Genomic DNA, 11,142 nt, shown 5'->3' with positions numbered 1-11,142 from the left:
TACAAAACAAAGACCTTGATACAAATGTTAAGTTATTAGAATGGTCTAAAAAGAAATTTCAAATGAAAGTCAATGAGAAGATATCTAGTGAGATAGCATTTTCACAAGTGGAATTGGCTAATAAGATTGAAAAGTTTAAAACAATACTTGAGAACATATTCTCATTGTACTCCAAATTGTGTGACTCATCAAATTTCACACAAGAAGCTAGCCAAAGAATACTGAGCTTGGAACGAAATCTTAAGATTTCTAGCACATAGTTACCCAAAAATCCAACTCAAAGTGAGAACCATTTTGCAATAACGCTTCATACTCATAAAGAGTTAGTTGTATTGACAGTAGAAGAGGCAAATTTCAAGGCCAAATTGATTCAAATTCAATCTACCATTACCCCACACCTAGAAGTACTACACAAGGAAGTGGCCTATGCAAAAAATGCTTTGAAGAAAGACCCTAATCTTTCTACTTTAGAAGGCCTAGTACATCTAGCAACATAAACAACATCCAACTCAAATCACTGGACATTTCTTTAGACAATTGGGGTGCTTCTTTGAAGATGATGTTGGAGGTAAAAAAAACATTTTCGACTAAATATTCTATTCATTCTTAGGACCCTTTGACATAAGTGTCAAAAAGGGGGTGATATTCATTTTTTTGATTAAGCAGTAAAGAAAGGGGGAGATATAAAATTTTGAATTTTGAGGAGAAATAAGGAGATATATGAAAGGGGGAGCAGAAATAAAAGGTGAGTGAAAATAGAGGAAAAATAGGGTACACAAAAATAGAAGCAAAAGAATGATAAGGCAGATAATCAAACACATCAACATGAGACAAATCTAGCACAAGATTTTTTGGTTATAGAATTGGCATATCAGCTCAGGGAGAGTTAATTTTTTTTTAAGAATGTGTAATATACTCATGGAGATCAGATTCACACTCTTTAGTTAAGTGTTCTTGCCACTCATGTCAAAGGGGGAGATTGTTGGTCGCAGATTGGTTTTGACAATTGAGTGTCAACACACTTAACCAATTCTTAGTTGATGCTGAGTATAATATAGATGATGAGCTACAGTGTGTGCCGAGCTAGAGATTCAATAGGTGTCTAGTGAACCTCAGGTGCCAAGTGATAAGGTGATGCCAAGTCACTATAGGTGTCGAGAAAACTATAGCTGCCAAGAAAAGTATAGATGCCAAGAGAAATAGAGTTACTATAGGAGTCAAGTGAGATAGAATTCCTATATGTGTCGAGCATCAAAAAATAGTAAGTGTCGAGTAACACAGAATCATCATATGATTTTTTCCCTTCACAAACTTAGATGTAAACCATTTTTGAAGCCGACATATGATGAATCTTAAAGGATCTTGAAGATAAGATTGAATCTTTTGCATTTCCTACGAAATCTACATGCAGCCAATAAGAAAAATGGAGAAGGCATGCAACCAATAAGAAAAGTGTATGAATTGAGTAGGAAATGAAGAGTGAATATGGATCATAGATTCATACCTAACCCTAAGTCTTCAAAGCCTTTAAAAGGAGGACAATACCTCATTGTGTGTGTGAGAGAGAGAAGTGTATGGGTGAATTATAGCAAAGTGCAGAAGGGTGTAAAGACGTAGAAAGAGTAGAACAACATTAAAAAATTTAGTTGATCAAGAATAGAGTATTAGAGTTTCAAGAAGAGATATCAGATCAAGCAAGGATCAGAATAGACATAGTAGAACGAGGATATGGAATCAGAAATTGAAGATTGCAAGTCATCAAGTCAAGACATTCTACTATACTTTCTAACCATTGTATTGTAAGAATTGAAATCATATGTTGATAGGTTGGCTTAGTAGCTATTTTGGTTTAGTAGTCATATTGTGGATCCTTAATAGGATTGTAAATCCTTTAACAGGGTAACGTTCCAAGTGAATGTTTGTAAATCCTTTAAATAGGTCACTTTTAATAGGGTGTAAAGTCTTTAACATGATAGACCTTTCATAGGGTAGACCATTGGAAATGGTCAAACTTTGTAACCTTGAACAGTTACATATTTCTATACTGATACTTTGTGGGTGTCATCCCCACCCCAATTTTACTCTCTCATTTTGGAGGGTTTCTGGGTTACCAAATTCTTGTGTTATCTATTTTCGTGCATGTCTTTACTTTCATGTTTATTAGATGGATTAGATGCATGTGAATGATTTCAATAAAAGGTTTTGAAAAGGTTAAAGTTAGTTACTTCTAATTCACCCCCCCCTCAGAAGTATATCTTCCCACTCGTAAAATTCTAACATATATTAGCTATTTTCTCTTTAGTTTTCACATACTCTAATTTCACTTATTTGTCTTGAATTATTTCTCTCAAGTAATATTACTTGATAGAAATATGCTTGGGAATTGTGTGCATTACATGATTCTTTGATATGTTTTTGAAATATTAAGCAACCAAAACAAGGGGGTTGGCCCTTACAAAACAAGTTGATAGACTACCAACCGATTACCATCCACACAACAGATCACCCCCTAAAATAGCTTAACAGACCAAAAACAACATATAAAAGAGCATAATAACTACCAAGCATCCTACTAAGATAACTTGTAACTACACTACTTAAAAGTAAAGAGTTTTTAAACAAAGGTAACATTACCTTAAAACTGGCCAAGTCCAAAATCCACCACAAAAATAGAAATACATAACTAGAAAGGAGCAAGGCACTTATTAGACTTTCCATGAGCTTTCCCTTTGAGAAGGATATTCACCCAATCTTCTGCTAGGAACCCAAACAACAACTTGAAATCCTCATGATTCAGATCTTCATCCTAGTTGTCCTTCAAAAAATGTAGGGTAGTAACCACTGCATGGATCACCTTGATGGTGAACTTTGATAAAAGGTTGAACCTTTAATCCATGAAGTGCATTTTTTCCCTTAACTCCTTTAACCCCAAATTTAGAGACTCCACATTTTCCTCCATATTGCCACTTGACTTTTCATTCTCCATGTCTATGTTGTTTACTTGCAAAACTAGTGAGGTGGAAATAATTTTTCCTATAGGAATCACCCGAGTTGTGGAGGACATCATCATAGGAGAGGTGGCATTATCCACCATCTCTAAGAACTAATCCTATGTGAGGTCCACCATATTCATCATAAGTGATGCAAATAGTCACCTCCTTACTCTCATTTTCCTCCCCTCTCAAACCTAACACAAAGGAATCTAAAACTTCCACCTTCATATCCATATCGACCTCCTTTTCCACTCTATAATTCAATGTCTTGTATTTAATTTTTTTCTTTGGGGGTTGTTTCATCAGAATTCGACTCGTCCTCTTCCTACAAGGCAATGGTTCTCATTTTCCTTTTAGCATTCATTTTTTCTAGACTCCCAAACCTTCTTCTACCCCCTCTGACCTCTTCTTCTGAATCCACCAGGTCCTTCTCCTTCCCTTTCTCCAAATTCACCCTTTTTCTAGGTGGGTTCTTCTTTCTCTCCTTCGGGGACCTGTTGGGAGAGGGTTGGGGGTAGGGGCCCTACAACTAGTAATATTAAGAGGGACATGATGAGGGTAGGGGTTATGAAGAATAGGGATATCAACCTCAAAAATTCTAGGCAGTAACAAGGCCAAATGAAAATGGTATAGCTAGAATATCAAACCCTGGTGAAGGATAGTGTAATTAATACCCTTTTTCATTTTTTCCTTCACATCTAAAAAGTGTCAACTAACTCATGCAACAAAAAGAAAGGAATGGAAAGATTATCTTTTGAAATGGTTTAGGAGGGGAAAATGATAATAATAGCACACTCCATACCTCTTTTTGAGTGTGAGATACTTCATTAACACTAGACACACCTCATTCCAAGGCTCTAGAAGCTTTTCCCTTGGAAACCCTCCACGGTGGCGGATGGATTCTTTGATATGTTAATAGCACTAGTGTTATCACAATAGATAAAAATTGGATCTATGATCTCTTCCTTCATACCTTTCAACAATTACTTCATCCATATGATATTTGAACAATTTATTATTACTGCCACATACTCAACTTCAACTATTGATTGTGAAATGTAGTTCTTCTTTCTTGTCTATGGAACTAGTCTTTTTCCTAGAAATAATGCACCTCCACTTGTGCTCTTTCTGTCATCAACATTTCCTACCTTATCAAAATCTGTAAATACCTTTAATTCAAACTTATCATTTTTCTTGTAATACAATCCATAGTCTTTTGTTCCTTTCAAATATCTCAGTATCCTTTTTATCGCCATCATGTGATTTTCCTTAGAAATTGTTGAAAATCTTTCAACTATCCCAACTTCTCATGCAATATTAGGTTCTCTATGAACAACATATTGCAATTTATGAATCATTGATCTATATAATGTCTAGTTCACATTAGTAGAATCGTCATTCTCAGATAATTTATGTCTAGTGACCATAGGTGTACTAATTGGTCTTGAATCTTCCATTCCAAAAGTTTTTAGTATCTCCTTGATATATTTGGATTGAGTAATGAAGATGCCTTGCTTCATTTGATATACTTGTAAGACAACAAAAAAATTGATCTCACCAAACATTGACATTTCAAATTCCTTCTTCATTTCTTCAGCAAATGATTCTCATAATGCTTCCTTGCCTCCAAATATGATATCATCAACAAAAAATTCTGATAGCAATACCTCATTGTTCTTGCCAATCTTCAAGTATAAAGTATTGTTATCATTATTTCTTGCAAATCCAATCTTCATCAAATAGTCATACAGTCTTTCATACCATGCTCTAAAGGCTTATTTCAATCCATATAAAGCCTTATGCAGCTTGCATACCATATTTTTCTTGTTGAGATCCACAAATCCTTTCAGCTACTCTATGTATACTTCTTCTTCCAATATATCGCTTAGAAATGTAGATTTGACATCCATTTGATATACACCAAATCCTTTATAAGAAGAATATGCAACAAGTGTTCTAACTCCTTTTAGTATTGCAATAGGGGAAAATGTTTCCCCATAATCAATACCTTCTTCTTATGCAAATCATTTGCATACCAATCTAGCCTTGTTCATTGTGACCTCACCATTTCATTCAGCTTGTTCCTAAATACCCACTTTGTTCCAATAATATTTTTGTCTTTGGGTCTAGGTACTAGTGTCCATGTTTTGATCTTTTCTATTTCTCCATCCATTTCTTGTATCCTATCCTCATTCTCCAAAGCATCTTTCACATATTTGGGCTCAAGCTAAAAAAGAAAGCATGTATCACTTTTGAGTCTTTGTCTTGTCATACACCAAATTCTTTATCTCCAATGATTTTCTCAAGTGCATGATATCTTCTCATATATTTTGCTACTACAAGATCTTTTCTTCTTTGTTCTTCAATAGGTTCATCTTGAAAAATGATTTCAAGCTCATTTTTTCTCTTAGGTTCAGGTTCTAGTTTTGCATACTTTGTATTGTCTTCTTGATGTTTGACTTCCTCTATCTATAACTCTACATCATTTTCTCATTGCTCAACATCTACAATCTATTGCTTGAAAACTAGCTATCGAAACTTGACATTCCCAGTTTGTTGTAGACTTGCATCTTTAAGCTCTTGTTCAGGTGGGGTACTATTAGCACTATCATTCACATATATAAATGAATTGTACTTTTTAAGTTTTGTCTTTCATTTAACTTCATTCCTTTATGTATACTTATCAAATTTTACATTTGCACTTTCCACAACTTTGTTAGTGTTAGAATTCAAAATCCTATAAGCTTTTCTCTTAGTGGAATAACCTAGCAATATGCCTTCATCACTTTTTGCATTAAGTTTTCCATTTCTATTTTCTTTAAGTATGTAACATTTTATTGCAAAAACTTTGAAATAATTTACATTAGGTGCATACCCATACCATAATTCAAAAGGTGTAACATTTCTACGTATCTTGTCTTGATTGATCCATTTCTTCTTTCAATTATTCCATTCTTAGGAGGGTTTCTAGTGTTGACATCTATCTTTTGATTCCTCTAGCATTACAGAATATGTTAAATTCATTGGAAATGAATTCACCACCTATTTCATCAACAAATAGAATGAAATATTTGTCTCTGCAATAGCTTTGAACACCAATAGGTCCACATAAGTTAGTACACTAGTACATTTGACCCCAATTTTCGACCAAAATTTTCGACCATCTATTAAAATGTTTTAGATTGGTCGAAATATGCAAGGGAAAATATCTTTTTTTTTAAATCCATGCCCGTGTTGGTCGAATTTTCGACCAACACGGGCTTCATATGTTAAAAATTTTTAAAAAGTGGGAAAAACTCATTGTTGTTGAGGAGAAAAATGGAGGAAGGGTTTCACAGGCTGGAGGAGGCAAAGGCGAAGGTTTTTGAGAAAGGGGCATCTATGTATAGGGGGTGCGTGGAGACGGGTGTGGTAGGGGCGGTGTTAATGAAATCCTTGCAATCAATGTTGTTGTCTACTAATGAGGAGGCCAAGTTAGGGCTGAAGATGAGAGTGGCGGTGTTGGTTAATGAGGATGGGGTGTTTTGATAATGCAGGATCTGTTAATTGTTGGTTTCGACATCACTAGTGCAACAATAGAATGGGCAATGGTAAAACTCATTCATAATCTAGATAAAATGGAAAAAGTCCAAGGGGAGTTAGAGGAGGTTGTAGGTCATAGTAGAAGAGTGGAGGAATCTGATATTGATCATCTACCTTACCTTCATGCAATGGTGAAAGAAGTGCTTCGACTGTATCCTCCTGGTCCTCTTTTGATCCCTCATAAAGCATCAAGATCTTGTAAAATAGGGGGTTTGTGATCGCCAAAGACACACAAGTATGGGTTAATGTGTGGGCGATTGCGAGGGATCCTGTTGTGTTGGAAGGAGCCTTCCAAATTTATGCGAGAGAGGTTTTTGGAGGGAGAGGGAGCTACTGTGGACTTTAAGGGACAAGATTTTGAGCTTATACCATTTGGAGTAGGGAGAAGAATATGCCTAGGGCTTCCATTGGCTGATAAGATGCTTCATTTAATTTTGGCTTCGCTGGTTCACTCCTTCGACTGGAGTCTTCCTAATGGAATGAGCACAAAGGAACTAGACATGGACTATATATTTAGAGTGGTATTGTGGAAGAGTCAGAATTTGGAAGCAATCCCACTACACCTGCAACATCACTTGTATTAATTCTTCAATATTAAGGTAATTTCTTCAATACGTTGGATCACAAATTCTAATATGATAATGTCGTTTAGAATGGAGGTGTCATAATAGATTTAGTAAGTTGACTGACTTTCCCTACAATAATTTTATTAGTGTCTAAGACTCTAAAGTATCAAGAAAAGTGACATCTGTCTACACAACATAGTGAACGAGGGCTACCATTTCTTTCTCAGGTGTCACACCTCTGTATCAAGAGAGACATACCCATACAACGTAGACCCTTCCCACACTCTACATGGCACTACTTCTATGCATATCAATGAATTTGAATGCAATATTATAAATAATTTCTGCATGCAACTTCTTACCATTATATACTTATTTTTGTTTAAATTAATATGATCATAAACGAGTTTGAAATTTGTATTAAAAAGACTTTGAGATTTTTATATGGTTTTTGTAATGTAATATGGGTCTTATTCAATGTTATACCACTTCTCTGAGTGTGTTTCATATTGTTTCAAGGAAATTCAAGGAAATTTGGATTTATTTGTAGCTACGGGTTCTTGTGCTTTGTCTTGATAATAAAACATGTAATTGGCACTGGATGGACATTCTAGATTATCTACTTTGAAACGTGAATTTGTTGACATATGGGGTGAAAACCTCTAATGTATCCTTGGCATGCACTGATAATAAATGGCATATTGTTATCTAGATGTCCAAGCCCACAAGTTATGTGGAGTAACAATGGTTGAATATCGAAGTCTCTGAGAGAACCTTGGAGACATTACGACTCATTTATTGGATCTTTATTACTAACTCCTTAAGATCCATGTGGAAGGGTTTGGGTTTATCACTAGTCCATAAATATTGTCATGCATAAATGTTAAAATGCCAGTATCATTACTATTAACGAAATATATTTCCACCAGGTTTATAAAACTCTTTATAGAGTCATTTACCAAAAGCTCTCTATTAATAGGTTCTGAAAATACTCTATTAATAGACTTTAAAAATACTACATTTTCAATAATAAGCATTTATAACTGATATAGCACAAGGCTAAAAAATCCATTTATTTAGATTCTTTTTTTTTTTAAACGCTGCTAACTCTTCAGAGCCCTTTATTCATCTAGCTTAATTGCAAATGTTCTGCTCTAGAACACAAACATTTACGTGCTTTAATTCAATGGAGAGTGTTGTATGGGGGAATTTCTGAATTTATTCAGGTCAATTACAAATCAACAGCTCTGTGTCAGTCTCCAGCTGCAGCATCTACAGGAAAGATGGCTTTGATTTCATTCATGTCACTTGCTGTCAATTTTACTGAGAGAGAAGATATTATCATCTAGGTTCTTCATCTTGGTGGTTCCAGGAATGGGCACAACATCATTTCCCTGGTCTTGAACCCATGCAAGAGCAACCTGGCTTGGGCTGCACCCTTTTCTTAAACTGATCTTACTTAGCTTTAGTAATAGATCTTGGTTCTGCTCAAGATTCTCACCTTAAAACCTCAGATTCCCCTATTTAACAAATCAATTATTATGATATGAAACAATCAACAATGACAAAATCAAATCAAATTAATTTTCACCTTTATTGTCAGTCTTGTCATGTAGATTTTTGTTTAGATTTTACTTTGTTGTTCAGTCTCAATGTTTGAACTCAACATCAGATGATCTTTAAAATGGTACAATTATTAAATGGAAAAAAAAATCCTATCCTTTACCTTACGAAGTCATTATCTGTCACACTTTGAAGAAGTTTTCCTCCTGTGCTAAAGAAACCCATGCCTAAAGGACTGTATGGAACAATCCCAATCCCCAACTCCCTACGAATGGAATAAAATGAAATAAAATAAATATAAGTAAGCTTGTATTCCTTATCTAAGTTCAAATGGAACAAAGTTCAAAAAAAAATCTTATTAAAAACTTCAACTTTTGGTATATACTGTGAACCCAATTCACAAATATTTATTCTCAGTTCTCTGCAATCTATAAAGTAAACATTGAATCACTGACTGTTGAGGTATTATATCATCACAACGTTTACCTAGAGGTGGGAATAATTTGGGCCTCAGAATCCCTACTCCAGAGAGACCATTCAAGCTGCACAACAGTGATTGGATGCACTGCATGGGCCCTACGGATTGTTGAAGCAGAGGCTTCAAACAGACCCACATATTTTATATTTCCCTCTTCTACCAACTTCTTCAGCTCACCCATCTGTATAAAATGAAAAATGATTTGCTTGTTATCAGATTTCTTATGTTTTGCTAGGTGTCGGTAAAGAGCCAGAGGGATACAATCTTGCCCTCCAAAGCCATACAACCTTGATTACTAGACACATATTTTCTAGTGAAATTAAAGGTTTTAAATTTTGATTTTGTTGTTTCTGAGACAAATTCATTGACTCATGTTACATTAGCTTCATAAGAACTCATCTCTCATGACAATAAGTTGGAGTAGTATTGCACTTAGTGACCTTCTGGAAAGGCTTAATGCTTCACCTTATGAGCATCATCTAAATGTAATGAGTACTACGTGTTCCATTCATTCTTATGAAAAATGAGTTCTTATGAACCACTATTAAAATAACTTGTGTCAATGTGTTTCACTAGTAAACCACACAGTTGAATCCTTGTAGTAAAATCACAATTTGACTTGCTGTAGAAAATATTTCATACTTATCAATCTCAAGAATTGATATGTAAAATATATTTCTCACATAAAACCAAATTCAAGATTCAACTATGTAGTTTTTGGAGAAAAACTATTGCCCAAAATTTTATAAATAAGATTAAAATAAGAAACCTGTCACAGTAGTACAGATTTTGAATCTTAAAACTTACAGCGCCATGAAAAAATAGTATTTTGGTGCAAGGTTAAGGGTTTGGAATCCGAAGACTTATAGTAGCTTCTATGGGTACAGTAATATCCACCCTGTGTTGGTAATAAAGATCAATGTAGTCTATATCAAGCCTCTTGAGGCTTGCTTCACAGGCAGCCCTGACATATGCAGGATCTCCCTTCACACCAAATTCTCTATTACTCCAAGTCAATCCAAACTTAGTTACAATATGCACCTTCTCTCTGATACCTTTCAGAGCCTATTTAGGAAGGAACAATAAAAGCATTATGCACGGTGTTAGAACAATCAAGCTCAGAGAATTAATAGATTAAGAAATGGAAACAGTACAAGCTGGAAACAAGATGTGCATCTTTTGATCAATCAATGGTTTTAACAAATGCATCTTTTGAGTAATATTGATCACTTTTCAGTGATGGGTTATATAGTTTTCAGCTATGTAAGGATTTGGTACAGTTGATGCTTCCGCAGCTCATAATTATGTTATAATGTTGAATTACTTTTCAGAAGAGTCTTCTAGTGCAGGCTAGAAAAGAAATGTTAGAGCTTAAGTATAAACACACAAGAGAGCTTGTTAGGTTTGTTTACATGAATGATCCAATGTTTTCCAAGATGACACAAAATAAAATAGCATGTATGGTAGAACCATTTTTTAAATTGTAAAGTGAAGCTTCTCGAACCTAACATATAGAAATTGTTATCCAAATTTTCTTATCTACATCACCACTTATCAGTTACAGCAGTAATCTTAAACTGTATCATAGCAGTAACTGGGAGCCAGGCATGCTCAGATCAACATGTATGGTAGTCACAATCAAACATGAATTTCAAGAATTTTTAAGGAAATGAAAGCATTTCATTTTATTCATGCTGCCTATCCAAGAACCTTGAATGGCACAAAGAAATCTTACTCCTTTTGTCATATATTCTATCTTGGCTATATTTATAAGATGTGTCTGTATAATCTTTTGTCTCACATGAGAAGTCATACAAAATATTTTGAAATACCTTCATCTCTGAGTTACAAGGCATAGAATCATGCTAAATTGCTTTAATCCACCTTAGGTTCAGATTTCTTGATTATGCTTTGCAAATATTGATACACTGTTATCCTCTTTTGTAAATTCAATTTGACA

The 11,142-nt window shown here is 34.6% G+C and overlaps 1 pseudogene; it reads right to left on the bottom strand.

The window, feature by feature from the left end:
• Positions 1–8,393: 8,393 nt before the first annotated feature.
• Positions 8,394–11,020, bottom strand: LOC149550532 (putative aldo-keto reductase 2; annotated as a pseudogene).
• Between the last annotated feature and the right edge of the window lie 122 nt (positions 11,021–11,142).

The sequence above is a fragment of the Cupressus sempervirens genome, chromosome 7 (genome assembly GCF_028749045.1).
Source record: "Cupressus sempervirens isolate cs-2001-9-10 chromosome 7, ASM2874904v1, whole genome shotgun sequence".
NCBI classification, from domain to species: domain Eukaryota; kingdom Viridiplantae; phylum Streptophyta; class Pinopsida; order Cupressales; family Cupressaceae; genus Cupressus; species Cupressus sempervirens.
This window is presented reverse-complemented; position numbering and strand designations above follow the sequence as displayed.